Source organism: Osmia bicornis, chromosome 1 (genome assembly GCF_907164935.1).
Source record: "Osmia bicornis bicornis chromosome 1, iOsmBic2.1, whole genome shotgun sequence".
NCBI classification, from domain to species: domain Eukaryota; kingdom Metazoa; phylum Arthropoda; class Insecta; order Hymenoptera; family Megachilidae; genus Osmia; species Osmia bicornis.
The window spans coordinates 2,825,932-2,845,513 of NC_060216.1; positions in this window are offsets into that span (position 1 = coordinate 2,825,932).

Consider the following 19,582-nt stretch of genomic DNA (forward strand, 5'->3'; position numbering starts at 1 on the left):
GTATTATAATTCAAAGAAATAAAATAGACTGGTTAGTGTGCAAAATGAGATGTAATTCAAACAAACTATTGCAGCTAACAAAGAAACTGATTACTGAAATAATACTGATAAATATGATTTGGTAAATAGCTGAATTTGAATATAAACAGTTGTAACACCAGTAAAAAAAGAAGCTTCGCGAAAGCGACGCAGTCTGGAAACGTCCAGACAATTTCGGAAAGTCGATGATAGAGCATCGCGGGAGGCAGGGACGCGAGGCGTGAGCAAAGCCGCGAGGCGCGAGCGGAGACGCGGAACGCGAGCGCGGAAAACGCCAAATTCATTCCTGACGACGAGATCGTTGATTTCGGCGACCGCGGATAGCAACGAGCGGATATAAATTAAGGGCTCGCGACTGCCTCCGTCTATTTCGCCTGCTGTTAACAGAGAGAAAGGACGAGGGAAGACCATCGGCCGCTCTTGGTCAGCAGGTTAGGGACTCCGGCAGGAGAGTACGGCGACAATACCTGGACGCCTGCCGGAGAAGAGAGAAAGAGAGAAAGATCCCGGTAGGAGAGTTCGGCGACAATACCTGGACGCCTACCGGAAGAAGGGAGAGTACGGGAGACCTGTTCCTGGACGCTCGACCGACACGGAGAGTACGGCGATAATACCCGGACGCCTGTCGGTCGAGAGAGTACAGAGCACCTCCTGGACGCCCTAGTAGAATTAGTTTTCCTAAAACGCCCGTTCGATATGGAGAGTTCGGCGATAATACCTGGACGCCTATCGAACGGGAAGAGTATAAACACGTCTGAATGTTTTTTGTACAAATAAATAAATAAAGAAAATGTATCCTACACCTTGTAACCTCACCTAATCCGAATAAATCCTGTCTTTCAACAGATTTCCTTGTATTTCAATTAACAATGGCTACACAGTTATAATTTACAAGAGTAAAGATGCTTAACCTATTGTATAATAATGACTATAGTTTGACTGAAAATCGTGTAAAATATATATAAATAGCCTTTGATTCGAATTGAGATCTATTAATATAATTTATAAGCGCAAGTATATTTTATTACCAAACGACTATCTCGACAATCAGAAATTGGAAAAATAGCGGATTCAATCCGCGAGGGTACGACTTGAATGAAGAGACTCTTATAACCCGAAGGCTTTGCAAGTCGACCCTCGATTATATCGTAGTCGAGACAATCGTTTCAGAAAAATCGCGATTTTGAAAAATACGGAAAATATACATATTTGATTAATCGGTACCTGAGTATGTAAAAACAAGGCGATCTAAAATGAAGGGACTCTTATAACCCGAAGGTTAGATCGCCCGTTTTGCCTTCTTGAAATATCGATTATAATGCCGTGCTTGACAAATTAGTAATAAACAGGCTTACCGTGAAAATGTAGTATAAGATATACGATAAAATCGTTGTGAAATCGCTGTTTATTCGTTGAAAAATCGCTGTCTGAAGATCTAGAACACCAAGAGAGAAGATGGAATTGTTGAAACACACGCACTTGTCGCGCACCCGATTGCCCTTTATTGCGAATAAGAGATTACACGAGACGAGAGACAAAACGATTACGAGGTTTCGGAAAAATAGAATAATTAAACGCGAATGAATTTAATACGGAAAAATACGCGATCAAACGGATTAAAAGAAAGAGAAAAGATAGAGGTTTAATAGTATGAAAAGGCTTTACGTGCGCGTCACTGAGTCTTTGCCGCGTATTCGCGAAATTCACCCTCACGACACTCTGCCTAACGGGTAGGACTTGCCGCGCAGCTAATTTACACAAAGTACTTCGACAACTCTATCTCTAGACGCACGGGGTCCCGTCACGTACTTACACGATTGTTTGACGAAGAGTGATCAGAATCGATCGCGATCCTGGCCGGAAGGGCCCGTCGCGAGGACGATGTCCTGCGTGGGGACATTCCAACAAATCATACATAGTCGCTATTGGTTGAAGACGCGTGCTAGCTAAATTCCTCTAGACTATGTTCTTTCTCTTTCTTGGTGTTCCGTCTCTGTCTTACAGCTTTTCGGTGTTTCTACGCCGTTTTTTCTGGAATATTCCATTCTCGCTTACAGTTTTAATATCAGATATAAACGAATATCAGCAAATATTTAAATCGGAACTAATGTTTAAATCAGAATTGCTAACAATAAAAATGCAAATACTTATGAACATGGATTATATACGTCGTTTTACTATGTATATAATTAATTGATCGGTGATCATGAGATTCTTTAATTAGCAATTGGCGTAATTAATTGACGTAATTCGAAATTATTTGTTCGTAGGTCGCAACGCGAATTTCGCTGGTACGCACGTTGTAAAGCATTCGGTGTTCGTATGAAATTTTCAATTATTCAATATATTCATCATCTTTGATTATTAAGTCGAATATTCGCTATTACATTAGCAGCATAGTTAGTTCGAGAACGTTCTTACTACTTTTGAAAATTACCGTTGGGTCTTGGTTTCAGGCAAATTCTCGGAATTCGATACAAAGACTTTTATTGCCCCGTTCGACCCTTCGCCCCTAAACAGTCTTCGAACGCTTGCTAACGCTTGCTTGCGAGGGTTCTCATTCCTCATTTATTCTTTCAACCAAATATTCAAATAGATAGATCATTCCGCGTTTCCATTCCAGCACTCATTTCACGCATACGACCGGATTAAGGACCGACTGGCGCCCACGCATGCAAAAGAGAAGAGTATAAGTTGAAAATCGAGAGTTAAATTAATCTTTACGCTTTTGCGCAGTTAACCTGAGGAGACCCCTATAATACGAAGCACTGGCTAACTGCGCAGCGAACGCTGTTTATGATACCTCTCCTCGGTCGAACCCGAGTTTTTGTCTAGTTCGAAATCTGTTACTACGCAGTTGAGCACGACGATAGTTTCAAGGAGGGGTAATAATTAAAGAAAAGAATTAAGAAATGTAAAGAGAATAAAGGATAGAAAAGACAAAATAGAATAATTATAAACTCAAACTCTTCCCTGTGCATTTCCCAATATGAAGAAGTGTCTTATAACCCGAAGGCTTGATGAGAAAAACACAGAGTCGAGGAGAAAATTGAAAAAGGTGAAGCAGTAATTCGCCCTCCCCACGTTCCTTACATGAGGAAACTCCTATAACCCGAAGGCTTGATAAGGGAACGTGAGGCGGACAAATTTGTAAAATTTTCCAGACGTGACAGCTACACACAAAAAAGGAGCCGAGGAATTAATATAAATAAATAAACTTTATCTGTATTATTGTACTTATCTTTATTATTATTGTTTAAGAGGCTTTATGTTGCTACAGATGACGTATACATATATATATATTCTTGAAAAATAAGCGGGAAATTAAACGGCCGGTAGATGGAACTCGTGTAGCCGGGAGTCTGACGATGGTGGGAGGCTGGGAGGCACTCTAATATATTCAGATCAGACTCCCGCGGTGTTGCCATTTTTCCTTCAGCACGGCTAGTACTAGAGTCGGCTGTGGCCGAGGTGTCGAATCTCGGATTATATGCGATGGCCAGCCAAGCGTGAACGTAGAAAGGGACAGACAGTGGAGGAGAGAGAGAGAGGTCCAATGATCAAAGAAAAAAGCCGAAACGTATCGGTGTGACTAATACTAATTCAATTATAAAACTTTCTTATTTTTGACTGTTTTTTACTGAAACTCTTACTAGCGCATTGGTGAAATTTTTCTGATTAAAATGATACCAAACACGATATAGTTTGAATGGGGTGAGGTTTGTTATGGGGCGCTGTGAAAAATCCAGGCGGGCGGCAGTCAAAACTTAGCAAAAAGGGACAATCTCAACATTCAGAATGAGAGAAGGACAGCATGACTGTAGTGCGTCTCACTCAACGTTCGGGCGTTGTTGCCTTTTTCGCTTGCCTTCGCAGCACAGTTCGAGTGACGTAATCAAGCTGACGCTTGATTCTGACTACGATTCCAGATCGGCAGCCTTTCTACTTAGACGCCACCTTATAACTACTAGCTGAACTAAATTTGTCACGTAACTTGCTCTGTAGTATCCAGATAATGGCGGAACTCGTCTTTGGGAATGCTCTTACGGGAATCGGTTATTCATCCTTATATGAGAAGATCTTGAGCTGAATAAGGGCTTATTCGAAAGAGGAAGGTTCAATGCAGGGCGGTCAACTCACCGTTTGAGTCACAATACTCTTTTAGTGGCCTAAAAATGCTTCGATTCCACAACTGCATTTTGTCGATTTTTTCTTCTACTTTGGACACTGATATTATTAAATATGGACACAATCTCGTTAAACCATGAGTTGACCGCCCTGCATTGGACCTTCCTCTTTCGAATGAGCCCTCACCCAGCCCTATGTGTTCTCATATAAGGACAAATAACCGATTCCCGTAATAATAATTTTGGAGCGCTACTTTTGAAATAATACCATCACCTTCTCCCAATATAAAACGGAATTGCAATAGGCATTGTGTTATGAATGATTGGAAATAGGTGCTTTGAAACTTCAGAAATCTTTTTGCAGGTATTGGTAAGTTATTTTTGATTTCGTCCTTCCGAATAGATGTACAGATCTGTACAATAAGTCCGCATTTAATGTTGCGGATTTTATGCTTATTGCGGCTGTATTTTCGACATGCCCAGTCACGAAGACCTTTAGAATTTGAATGATGTCTTGAAGGGTAAATTAAAAACGGTACGCGGACCCTTCAGCGGTCAACCTGGAGAAACCATAGCGTTGATGAATTTCCGGAGTCCTCATGTTCCTGCAGGTATCACCCCACCCTTTTCCGGAAAAATGAAACACCCAATTAAAGAGAACGATATTCCGCCTACCTATTTTTCGCAAGTTTCAAATATACCCCCTCCAGGGTAAAAGCTCTTACTCCAAGGGAACATTTCAAGAACGTGATCAGTCTTAAACGCAATTCTAAACGGTTAAGATCTTACGGAGTGTTTAATCACAAGTGTCAATATGTCTACCGGTACTGTGCAATTTGTCAACAGGAGAACTGCGCGTGCCAGATGGATTAGATGCATTATCTTCATTTGCAAGTCATACGGGCGAAAGAAAAAAATTAATTCGGTGACTGAGGCCGTTAGGTTTTCGCGGATTATAGGCAAAGTGGTGGCTGTTGGTGATATGCTTTGCAATAAGTGCCGTCTTTTCATTTATAGAAGTATTCAATTTAACATAGTAGAGCCTGCAAATACCGAACCCTTTATTCCGTCACCTAGTATGTCTTCGGTAACTGCATCCAATGTCGAAACATCCTTAACTGAATCACTACAAGCCTCAACATCTTCAGCCACCACATCTTTTGTCGAATCATCGGTAGCTGGAACATCCCGGGAAGTTTCATCGGAAGTTATTACAAGTACATCCTCGTCTCTTGAAGAATCGTCGAGCTTTTCTGATCCAACAGTAGAAGACCCGTCATTTGTTTTAGACTTTAGTATCGCTGATAACTCGAATGTGCAATATATTGAAATGCCATTTTCACGGGTAATTGCTTCATATGCATATTGTTTCGTGTGTGGGTCCAAGAAAGGTATCATCAGCGTGCCATTTGAAACGCGGAAGCAGGTATTTGTGATGCGTAGATTATATGTGCCTAAAGGGAATCGGTGCTGTCCTAATCACTTATTAAACAAACGGTTATATCGTAAGATTGTCGCGAAGTTAGAGATTTATTCCAATAGTAGTTTAATAGAAATTAATGAATTACGAGATCACTTTGAACTGATTGCAATTAACAGCGATTCTGAGATCAACGATAAAGTAGGTGATTTTACGTTATCGGAAGAACGTTTAAAAGTATTTACGGGTTTAACTTGGGACAATCTCATTAGTCTTCGGGAACTAATGACTTCAATGCGAAACTCAGAAACTCGCAATATTATTCAAGCCATTGTAGTTTTTTTATTCAAATTGCGTACGGGTAACTCAAGTAGCATGATAGCAGCAATTCTTGGTTTGGAGTACGAACAACAAGTATCGAATTTTTGTAAATCGGTTTTAATTTCGTTTCAGAAAGATATTTTACCTAATCACTTCGGGTTTGGTTCTTTTTCTCGCCAGTATTTAATATATAATGAAACCTCTGATATTGCTAAACAGCTGTGTAGTATTACAAATCAATTAGCATTGATTTTCGATGGCACATATATTCGGCATCAAAAAAGTAGTAATAACGAGTATCAGCGGAAATCATATTCTGGTCAGAAAAAAGTTCCGCTGTGTAAACCGTTTACCACCTGTACAACAAACGGATATGTTGTTGATATTCTTGGACCCTTCTATGCGAATCAGAATGATGCCCAAATAATGAAAATCGTTTTGCAAGACCCAAATGGCTTACAAAATCTCATGAAACGCGGATACATTTGCATCGTGGATAGAGGATTTCGTGACGTAGAATCATATTTGAGAGAATTAGGTTTTCAAGTACTGATGCCTGCTTTGGAAGGAAAACGTAGTCAGCTCACAACTGCAGAGTCAAACGCATCTAGATATGTCACAAAACTTCGTTGGGTTATTGAAGCAATTCACGGCATCATAGGTCAGAAGTATAAACTCTTGCATCATCAAATAGATAATAAATTATTGCCTCAAGTTAAATTGTTTTGTAAAATCGCTTGCTTTTTAAACAACAGATTTGGTAAACGTTTAAATTCTGATGTAGGACTTTCCCACAAGATAGTACAGAGAATGAAAAATCAAAATAACGAAAATACATTGACCATAGAAGTTGAAAAGTATCACTGGAACCGACGCAAAATTCCATTCAAGCAGATATCAGCTATTTAATTATTAGATTTTCCGGAATTGACAGAGAACGACTTAAAAATCTTATTTACCGAGTCATATCAATTATCACAATCAGTTTCGTATTTAGCAGAAGTAATGGACGCGGACAATAACATTAATATCCATAGCTTGAAAGAAAAGAACAATATCATTAAATTCCAAGTACAGTCGCGTCACATAAATAGTAAAACTTATCGTTGTTACATAGATTATGTACCAAACTCAATTAATATTTCGGGTATAAAACGGTATTGCTGCGAATGTGCAAATGGTAATCGTACCATCGGGTGCTGCTCACACGTAGCTGCAATCATTTACTACCTGTCGCACGCGCGCTACCAGGACACGATTGTTAGACCTGCCAAGATGTTAAGTACTATATTCCGCCAAGACGAAATAGTACCCGTTATTAACGAGGACAGTGACGAGGACTAAAATTATAAGACACGTCAAACGGATATCGTAATGGGAGTCCTAAAAAAAAGATAAGTATTCTTATAACCAAATCACTTAAACCAAACAAGTTAAATAATTTTATGTCTAACAGGGTATATTGATGCAAAAACGACAAAACTAAAAAGTGGATTCAGGATATCAGCGATCATGTTTGCCATAATATATCACCAATTACAAAATTATGTTCGAATAAGGTAAAATGTATAGTCTTCCATATTCATCGTAAACTAATACCACACATCAGCCCACTGATAAAATATTGAAAACTATCCGTAGTTAGAACAACACACAACAAGAGAACCGGTAGCGCTCCAAAATTATTATTATATACAGTGTAACGTGGTGACACCCGTGCCCCCCCGTTACAATCGCTGCGCTTCCCCCACCTATGCGCCCACCTAATAATAACCTCTAACCCTTCCTTCACCTTACCCCTTTCCCCCAGCCACCGGTGTCGGACCGATGGAGGCGACGGACAGGTTAACAAGGATCACCCCCACAAGGAGCATCGAGGCCGACGACAGACCCACCCCTCCAATAAACGGAGCAACGTGGGACTCCCAAGGGATCTCCCAGAAACTAAGATGAAGCGGCCCAAATTGACGCAAACGCCCACCCGGAGCCATCTGTCGCCGAGCCCGAAGACCTCAGCCCACCCGTCACTGTAGGAAGTCCGTCAGCCCCATCGACCCCGATCATCGGTGTATCGAGTATCGATAATCGATCAGTCCCGTGCCGAAAAAGGCCCCCTTCCAAACCCCATCCCCTCCCCAAAAATATCCCGCGACGGTCCCGTCGTCGCAGTGGCGACGACGAGCCGGCAATTAGCCTTGAGCCTTATAGAGAGCAGTTATAGATTTTGAGAGTACGATATAGAATGCGATTTGGAAGAGTGCGTTTGTGAGTTTTGTGTGAGGCGTTTTGGTAAGCCCTTCGATTACCATTTTTCCGATAATATTGTATTCTGAGATTGGCAACGGCTACCCCTTCTCGTTTCGACCCCTGTGCTTTTGGAAACGACGCGTAACGTAGAAACCCCCGCGAGAACCCATCCCGACCCTGTACCTTCCCGTCCCTCATTATCTCCTCCTCGCGCACTCCCCCGCGAAATTGTACGGACGTAAGTGCCCGCGAACCCTCCAGTGTAAACGCCCCATACCCCTTCCCTTTCGGTTTGCTTTCGGTTGCCACAATCAGTGGCTGGCGCCCAACGAAAATTTTGTATTTTGCGACCTCCGTTTGTATAGAGTGAACCCCCGAAAGGGTCACAACAGTTAATGATAAAATATTTTAAAAATACTTTTTAAACGTTTTTAAATGAATATTGTATATTATCATGTAATTAATAATTGAAAAAAATGATTTCATGGGAAAAAAAATTGGATTTCTTGGGGCGCGAACCTACGACAAAATGTTTACAGCGGTCCCGCAGTCGGAGACTTTACCGACTCACCTATCGGCGCCATTAAAAAACTTTCTAATATTTCAGAAGATAACGTGCGTATACATATTCAATTAATTACATTAACTTCATTCCCTTCATTCAGATCTTGCTCCATCCAACGCAAAAATATAAAAAATCATACAATCCACTAATTACATAAAGGAAATATAAAAATTGAAGGTATTTCTCAAGCTATCGCACAAAATATGCCGAAAATGACGGTTTTTGATTTTTATCCGACTTCGAAAAGGAGGAAGATACTGAATTCGATGTATATATATTTTTTTATTTTTTTTTTATGTATGTTCACCGATTACGCCGAGACGAATGGACCAATCGGAACGAAACTTTTTACGTCTTATAGAGTATAACTCCCCATTGGTCCTTCAACAAAAACATTTTGTATTTTTTCATTCCTAACGACTTTTTTTTTAAATGTATGTTCGCCAATTATTCCGAGACGGATGAACTAATCGGAACGAAACGTTTTGGATCTTCTAAAGTATGTGTCCCGATTGGTCCCGTTAAAAAAACATTTTATATTTTTTCATTCCGAACGCTTTTTATTGCAGAAAAACGTACTATTTCATGTACGTGCGCCGTACGTTCGCCGATTACTCCGAGATGGATAGACCAATCGGAACGAAACTTCTTGCATCTTGTAGAGTATATCTCCCACTTGGTCCCGTCAGAAAGGCATTTTGCATTTTTTCATTGCTAACGATTTTTTTGCAAGAACGTAATGCTTGATTTACATTCTGCACCGATTACCGCGAGGCGGATGGATCAGTCGGATCGAAAATTTTACATCTTGTGGAGTATATCTTCCAATTGGTCCTGCAAAAAAATTTTGGTATTTTTGCATTCCTAAGGACTTTTATCGCAAAATACGTAATACTTCATTTATATCTGCGGCGTTTATGCTGCAGAATGAAACCTTTCACATTTAGTAGGAGGTATATCCGTGATGATCCCACTCGCACAAATTTATGAAATTTGTTGTTTATTAACCATTTAAATTCGGTCAATTTTTTTTTCGGTTTATGATTATTAGCTAAGCAACAGAAACCCAAAATCACCTTACACTGTCCTACAAATACTACTGGTTTCGCTAAAAAGTGTGAAATAAAATAATTTTTAACAAAAAACAAATCCGACTTCGAAATGCACTAAAAAGTGTCAAATAATTTCTATTTCATTTATACCAATATTCCATAGCTATTAATAATATCTACTTAATCGTTAAATAGGATACCAAATACATTTCAACGATGCTGTCAATAACGATTTGATTGCGGTATGGCAAACTTGGTAATAAATAGTCGTAAGAGAAAAATTATAGGTCCGGCTGAAAACATTTGTACACTGAGTTGCATTGAACTTGTCGCAGTGAAGTTGGCTACAAATTCACTAACACATTCACGCCGCAGCGTCGGTGAACCGATCTCGCCATTGGCTCACCGACGCTGCGTGAATGCGTTAGTGAATTTGTAGCCAACTTCACTGCGACAAGTTCAATGCAACTCAGTGTACACTCAGTTCCATCGAAGTTGTCGCAGTGAAGTTGGCGCGCTAACGCCGCCGCGGCGTGAATGCGTTAGCGTGCCAACTTCACTGCGACAACTTCGATGGGACTGAGTGTACATAATTGTAACGATTGTATGAGAAATTGCCAGCACTCCTGATGTACATGCACTATACTGCAGTTCACAAGAGACCATACTTCACTCGCGCCGCTCACTAGGTCTAGAGAGATTTTTAATAACGTGTGTTATTCCCCTCTACAGCTTGCTTCTTATTATACTTTGCGATCATATAAATGGTGGGCAGAAATATATGACGTACGATAACTGATAACCGGTGATGATATTGTAAAGTTTCATGATACAATGAAATTCCTATTATTTGTCGCAAAAAAAAATTGATGTGGACGCAAAGTAAGAAGCAAGCTGTAAAGGGAAATCACACGCACTATTAAAAATCTCCCTAGACCTCAGTAGGTCACTAGCTGCGCGAGTTAAGGGGGTAGGCACAGTACGTGACGTCACCGATTCGGGACGTCGGTATTACAGTAGTTTTTTCGTTGGGCCTGGTGGAGCCACTTGCGTGTTTTGTTACGAACTTGAAAGGTTCAATTCTCAGCTAGCGTGCGCGCAACACGATCTAGGAAGGCAACAGCGCCTCAAGTATTTTTACAAACACATTCAAACGCTCATCTCGCCAGAGGCATCGCCACGATACGCCTGAAGAACGAAAGCGAAACATTGGCGCGCGTTTAGAGTGAGATGTACGGTGATCATGCTATCTTTCTTTCAACCCAAATGATAGAATTGTCACGCTCCGATAAATTCTGACTGACCAAACGCGTGGATTTTACATAGCACACCGTAGCACTCCTCGCTGCTGAAAAATATAGGCCTGCTCCGAAGGAACGGGCAATCTGAGAATTATTTTTAGAAGAAGTTATTAACTTTTTTAAATAAATGTTTTTTAATTAATAAAAGTATACAGGATACGTCATGGTATGATAATGTATATTTTTCTGTGATTTCATTTTCTTCGTGAATGCAACGATGCACTCAAAAAATGCAAATCCACTTTTTATTTAAATGGATTGCATTTTTTTTTTACTTGTGTCAACTCCTTGAAATATTCTGCATAAAAAAGTACTATGGTACTATTAGAACTAATAAATGGAGGGACCTCGCGTCTATACAGTAAAAGTTGAATATGTGCAACAATTCATATATGTATTCAGCCGAGGTGTCGAATCTCGGATTATATGCGATGGCCAGCCAAGCGTGAACGTAGAAAGGGACAGACAGTGGAGGAGAGAGCGAGAGGTCCAATGATCAAAGGAAAGAGCCGAAACATATCGGTGTGACTAATACTAATTCAATTATAAAACTTTTTTATTTTTGACTTTTTTTAAATGAAATTTTTACTAGCGCATTGGTGAAATTTTTCTGATTAAAATGATACCAAACACGATATAGTTTGAATGAGGCGAGGTTTGTTATGGGGCGCTGTGAAAAATCCAGGCGGACGGCAGTCAAATCTTACAATTAGAGAAAAGGGACAATCTCAACATGCAGAATGAGAGAAGGACAGCATGACTGTAGTGCGTCTCACTCAGCGTTCGGGCGATGTTGCCTTTTTCGCTTGCCTTCGCAGCACAGTTCGAGTGACGTAATCAAGCTGACGCTTGATTCTGGCTACGATTCCAGATCGGCAGCCTTTCTACTTAGACGCCACCTTATAACTACTAGCTGAACTAAATTTGTCACGTAACTTGCTCTGTAGTATCCAGATAATGGCGGAATTCGTCTTTGGGAATGCTTTTACGGGAATACACTTTTCGTCCTTATATGAGAAGATTTTGATCTAAATAAGGGTTCATTCGAAAGAGGAAGGTTCAATGCAGCGCGGTCTGGTCACCGTTTGAGTCACAGAACTGTTTTAGTGACCTAAAACATACTTGGAATCTGCGGATGTATTTTGTCGATTTTTCCTCTACTTTAGAAACTCATATTATTAAATATCGACACAATCTCGTTGAACCATGACCAGACCGCGCTGCATTGGACCTTCCTCTTTCGAATGAGCCCTCACCCAGCCCCAAATCTTCTCATATAAGGACGAAAAGTGTATTCCCGTAAACCCCTTTTTAGGCCCATTTTTGCCGGTAATGTCACCTCGCTGCATTACCCGTGTCTACCCCCTTAAGTGCGGTCACTCGTGAACTGCAGTATAGTTAATTCGTAATGGGTATATTGATTTCCATTGAATATTGTTTACTTGAAATTATCAAATGGGTCATTTGTCACTGGTTGCCGACACCTGAACTAGAATCTTCCTAGTAGAGGAAAAGTTTTTAATTTTGCGCCGCCTCCGAAAACTTTGAAATATATTTAGTATCCTATTTAATGATTAAGTAGATTGTATTAATAGCTGTGGAATACAGATATAAATGAGATGAAAATTATTTTATACTTTTTAGTGCATTTTGAAGTCGGATTTTTTTTTGTTAAAAATTATTTTATTAGATTCTATACGTAAAATACTTCGAGAAGGTAAAAAAAGGGCCATAATTTTTGGGCCCCAGAGGTAAAGTTTACCCGGATTCGTTATTCATGAGCAACCAATAATTCGATACTATTATTCTTTTCTATTTTTAATTCATTATCCGATACAACTTTCGCCCAGCGAATCCTATTATACCGATGCGGTGCTGATGCACTTGATCACGACCACAGTTTGAACGCAGAGCATACCCAACACTCTCGCGGTTCGGCCCGCACTAAAGGCGCGCTCTGATTGGTCAGTGTTTTTCGTTAATAACTCTAAAACGAGGCCTTAACTAACATTTTGGCAAAGGAAAAAGTTTATTTAGAATGACGTCAGCAATCATCCCTCCACGGGTTCTACCCCAGTTCTGGAACACCCTGTATACATATGTACATAAATACATCATATACATGAACAGAATTAGTCCTCCAAATTCGACATAGCTTGGTTTTCAGCAAAATCAAATAATATTTTTGATTTTTCTGTTAATACCACGTCAAATAAATCTAAATTGTCATCTCTGGCCCGTTTAGTAAAAATATAGTGGCTTAAATAACCGCTGAAATTATTCTTCTTTCTAGAAATAGACAATAAAAATAATAAACATTACTTTAAGGGACACAAAATGACCTACCTGAACTTGGCACCTGACTTTGAAAAAATCAATTTTTTCCAATTGCATTGTATTCTCCTTCGTTTGTACCCGTTTGTACCGCCTTCACTTTCGTTTGTACCCCAAGGGGTTCGTTTGTACCGCTTTTTGAAAAAACCCCCAAGTAGTAACTTCGTCATTTTTTAAGATATTCGAAATCTGAAAGCGGGTGCTGTTTCCTAATCGTTTGTACCCGTTTGTACCGCCTTCACTTTCGTTTGTACCTGAAGGGGTTCGTTTGTACCGACTTTTGAAAAAAGCACCAAGGGGCAACTTTGGCATTGTTGAAGATTTTTCAAATCTCCTTGTGGGTGCTGTTTTCTAATTGTTTAAGCATTAACGCGTATATTTGTTCTAAATATTAAGTACCTTTAAATATTTTCTAATCACTACCTGTTCAAGATTGTCGATAATGAATGATCAAGGTTGTCGATAATATCGATCACTATATATCTGAGAAGACTTGGTAACTTATCATCAAATTTGATTCCGCCGTCCATAATCTAAATAATTACCGAGAAAAACATTACTGTTTCCAACAAAGAATTATTTTCGCGACTCAACAGCACATACAATGACACGTATCGAAGTTTAACACGTCTATTTTGGTGAAACTTTGGGGAAATACAGGTTTTTTAAATATATTCAACACGTATTTTTTTTTATCTGCCATCGTCCATGTTATGGGGGTGGAAACAGTTTTGCGTTGTTTTCTGTTATTCAGCACATAAGAGATCCCACAAAAAGTACATTGCATGTAAAAAAAAGGTAACGCCAAGTAGTTTAGGCACTATATGGTACATATTTTGTGAATTTTCTAAAAAAGTAATGGATATCATGCAAAACCAGCCAAGTATTGAGTTATATATATTTTTCTAATTATTTATACTTGGCATTTGCCTGCCTCGTTGCGATTCAACAAAATTTGTCGAACCATGACCACAGCGCCCTGCATTGGACCCTCCTCTTTCGAACGAACCCTCACCCAGTCCCAAATCTTCTCATATAAGGACGAAAAGTGTATTCCCGTAAACCTCTTTTTAGGCCCATTTATGCCGGTAATGTCACATGTCTGCATTACCTGCGTTTACCCCCTTAACCTGGGTATCGGTTTCTGTGACCATTCCTGAAGGACACCACCGATCTCTGATTTTATTGCATATAAACACTGATAGTGACCACTGTGATCAGCTTGCAAAGAATGGTCAGAACTGATAATCCAGTTTTTGAGTTAAAAAGTCACAAAAAATGCCTATCAGTCGTTTAATAGAGGAGCTTCGCTGCAATAAAGTCGATAATGTATTCACAGGTTTGGAATAACGTACAACAAATTTTGTTGAATGGCAAGGAGGCAGCCAAACGCCAAGCATAAATAATTATAAAAATATATATAACTCAATACTTGGCTGGTTTTGCATGATATCCATTACTTTTTTAGAAAATTCACAAAATATGTACCATATAGTGCCTAAACTACTTGGCGTTACCGTTTTTTTACATGTAATGTACTTTTTGTGGGATATCACGACGTTTTCAGGGCCACACTGAAATGCATTGTGTATTAGTGCAAAGAGGTGCTCCGCTCATAAGGCCTAAACTATCATACTTGGCGCAACCTTTTTTGTACATGTAATGGAATTTTTGTGGGTTAATATTTATTTGTTCAATTACTTTATATGTGTGAAGAATTAATCTCTGGAGTATTGAGTGTCATGTATTTTTGTAGCGATGGGATGGTTTCCTACGTTACTTCTTTCAAAGAACATCATGTATACATCTTTTGCACCTCTTGGCCACTGTTTCTTATATTGAATTGTGTCATCATCAATGTATACGAACGTCTTTTTTGAATACTTTATATAGCATTTGTAATGTTTCTTGCCTTTACTATTACTATCAATATACAATACAGCGCTTGTTGCCCTATATGTATTTTGGGCAATGTGTATGCTTTCTGTATGCGCGGCTACGATGTTAGGTCTTTTAATGTCCACAATTTTACCATTTTTATTGTGAAATAGCTGTAATTGTATTATAAAAACATTTTCAGCTGTCCTAATATCACTTTTTGCAAGTATACCCTTCTGTCCACAATGAGTACATACAGCATCATCCACTGTGTTCCATTCCGAATAGGTGTTAATGATATCGTGGAATGTTATTATTTTTTCCTTCCAGCTGAGATAAGGGTAGTGTTAAAATTATATTGTCCTCTGTGTTAACAGACGTTTGATGGCAACATTTACAACGTATTGTGTGAGTTAACTCATGTTTCACAATCGCTCGGATATCAGTATAACTATTTATAATATGCAAGAAAAATTCAGATGCGTCCTGTGGAATTTCTTGTACGAAAGTACCACCCACATGTTGTCTAACAGTAAAAGAGTTAAGTATCTGTACATCAGTGGCTACGTGAGCTTGGGCTACAGCTGTCATAGCATCTGAACTTGTACGTGTCAATAACTTTCGGCGCATACTATCACAGCAAACTATACATTGCAATATAACATTAGCATATCCAGAGACGTGGTCAGCATTAATGAATCCTTTAACCGAGACATCTGCACGGATTGTTGTCGCATTATCTGTATGTACTGGTTCAAAGAATGGACGAGTTTTGGAAATTGAAGTCCATTGTACATCATGAATTTTCTGTCTTCGTACCGGCTTACATTTCAGTGCAGCTAAATCTGGCCTATAAACACTTCGCAATGTGTTATATTCTTGTATAACCAATGTATTTGCCTTCACCATGCACGGATCGAATTTAATTATATGCAAGCCGTTTAAAGTCGTTACTCGAGATAAAGCCATGTAAGCCTGACCGCAACTGAAAATACTATTACCTATATCGACGACAGCTGTCTTTACGTTTAATCCCTGGCATTTGTGAATGGTGATTCCATAACTGAGAGATATTGGAAATTGATATCGAAGGACATAGGCTTTATCCATTATTTCAAACTTGGAAGTAATTCTTTGTAAGGAATGCACAGTACCCGTTGATAATCGAAACTGCACTATGTTGATGTCTTCGCTATCCGGTGCTCGTAAGAATCCAACAATGTCTCTAATAGTACCGTTTACGAAGCCCAATGTAACATCTATATTACGCCTTAACATCACCTTGGCACCAAGTTTGACAGTGATAATTCTATGTAAGCCAGCTGTTTGCAAACTATCCTCCTCGTATTTATCTAAGAGTTTGTGCACACGTTTCTTTAAATATGCAACACAGTCAAGAGTGTCGCGTGACACTAGTTTCACTTCTTCACTGTTATTTGTTGTAAGCATGGCTGTGTTAAATACATCACACATGTAACGCGTAGGAAATATACAAATTGCGTCGAACGGCAAATTTTGGACATAATTGCATAATTCATTTAATCTGTCTTCACTACGTTCAGAGTAAAAAGGAATTTTTAAAGTAAAAAGGAGTAGTGTGGCAATATCTTGTTCCGTAAAAACACCAAAACAAACTCTCGATAGAAGCTCGCGGTAAACATTGTCTTTTCTTTCCCGCATATTTATGCATAGTTCGTCATAGTGAAATAGATCTACCAACAAATTCGATACTGCCAATGATCCCAAGTATTTCTCATTTCTAACATTTGTAATCTTCACAAACGCTGGTTCTCCGCGAACTGGTGGCAACTGTAACAAATCGCCAAATAACAGAATATGTTTACCACCAAACCATCCGTCCTGGTCTTCCAAGGTATTAAATACCTCCATTAGTCTCATATTTATATACATTAATGTGATGTTGGAAATCATGGACACTTCATCTATTATAAATAGCACAGTATTTTTCAACTCATCCCGTAATGTTTTCAGAGCCATGTCAGACAAAGGTCTGTATGGTGCTGTATGACCATGTTCCACGGGAAGCTGAAATAATCTATGCACCATTAAGGGGGTAGACACGGGTAATAGTAGCGCGTTGACATTACCGGCAAAAATGGGCATAAAGATGGGTTTGCGCGCTTCCGTTATTCGTCCTTGTATGAGAACATGTAGGGCTGGGTGAGGGCTTATTCGAAAGAGGAAGGTCCAATGCACACCGCTCAACTCATGTTTCAGTGGGATTATGTTGATGTTTAGTAATATAAGCGTCCAAAGTAGATGTAAAAAATCGACAAAATGCATTCGCGGAATCGAAGCATTTTTCGGCCACTAAAAGAGTGCTGTGATTGAAATCATGAGTTGAGTGGTCTAGCCACAACCCTTACCTGTAAATTAAGATCTACTTTGTCTTCATTTGTTGCGAAATAAAGAAGAATAACGGATGCCCGTAAAAGCATTCTCACAGACCAGTTCCGCCATTTTGTGGATAATACAGAGCAAGTCACGTGACAAATTTAGTTCTGCTAGTGGTTAGAAGGTGGCGTATAAGGAGAACGTCTGCTAACGTGTAATCATGGCAAAAGACAATATCTGTACAGTAAATTTGTAAAATAGCAAATAGATGAACAAACTTAGTTAATATGCACAAATATAATTAAATATAAATATTGTTCTTCTGTAAAAAAACGCGATACAGTAATATACTTCTTGCCAATTGAAAAAAAAGATTTGAATATGTATTTATTTTATTTATTTTACTTTATGTTTTTTATTAAATACACCTATATATTAAAAAATTATGTACTAATAATATTATATTTACTTATATTATAATTAGGGTAAGGGTAGAATGAACAACAAAGAAACCATAGTATTTTTTTTCTTTTTTATTTAAAAATAATGGTTAGATTATTTTTTCCATAATTTTTCCATTTTCCTCCGTCTCTTCCTCTACCTCCTCTTCCTGTACCACCTCTTGCTCTACCGCCCCTTCCACTACCTCCTCCTCTAGACCCTCGACTGTATTTCAGTCGCTTCAGCTCTTTCTTTAGCTCTGCATTCTGTAAGATGGAACATAAACATAATTATTGTAGTATAATCATATGGATGTTGATTCCACGCTGAGAAATCGCAATTATATGTACATACTTACTTGTTTTTTATATGTTTGAAGTAACTCCATTAAACCCCTGTTGATTGGTTCCTCCTTCGCTTTTTGGCTACCTTCATTACTCCCCTGATTTATCTGTTCCTAAATATGAAAATTTAAAATATTTTTAAAGTATTTTTATCGTTTTAAAAAATAACAATTTATTGAAATCATTAAAAAAAATAGAGAATGGTAATTTTTAAACTGAAATGACTTTCGTAGATTCCGATAAGTTGTGTGAATGCTAAAAATGTCATCTATATCGGTGAATGCATTTAAAAGTTACAAATAATTAAAATTTCCGAAAATCGCGACTTTTCATATCAGTAATCGCAGTTCACACAACACATAGAAGAATAAAAGTGGTAGAGATAGTAAGCGTGAAGGTACTTACGTAATTATTTTCTCCTTCTTTGGCGTTTTGGCTCTCAGCAGTTGAACAATCCATTTTATCCTAAAAATATGCCCAGTAAATAATAATATAAACTTCTTATTTTATAAAATAAGAAAGACACGAATGTACGTACGTCTTGAAGGTACTTACCATCTTGGATTTCTGATGCTCTCTCTGATTTTCTTTTGTTTTCCGCACAACGGTGAACATGCGCAAGAAAGCAATAGAGTTTTCAATAAAGTTTTCATTTGTTGTGTATAGTATATATTTTTTTAACTTTTGAACTATTTCATTTTTATACATTATTGTGCTAATTGTGTGAATATGGAACGAAAAGAAGAAAGTGAAAATGCAAGAAGCAGAATGCATTTGAAAGGGAATAAGAAAAATCGGAGTTATACCATATTTGCAAAGCGTGTATCTAAAAATAAAAAACGGCAAGAAAGGTAAGTTATGTTTTATATTATAGATTTGCATGAAGTCATTATTTTTCGATGCAGTAATATCATGGTATTTTATAATATGTAATACAATATTACATATTCCCTTCTCTCCCTTCTTTCATTTTTGATATTAGAGCTCTCCTTTGCGCGTTCGGCGCCTACCATGATGGCGCGTACCATCGACTCCAATTCTCGGGCCCCACTCCGCTATTTGTCTCCCATTCACATGTTTTGAAAGCGGATATCCAGCGAAATTTCGCGTCGATCGTGCGTACAAGAACGTTCGCGACAAAAGACGATCACGCCGTAT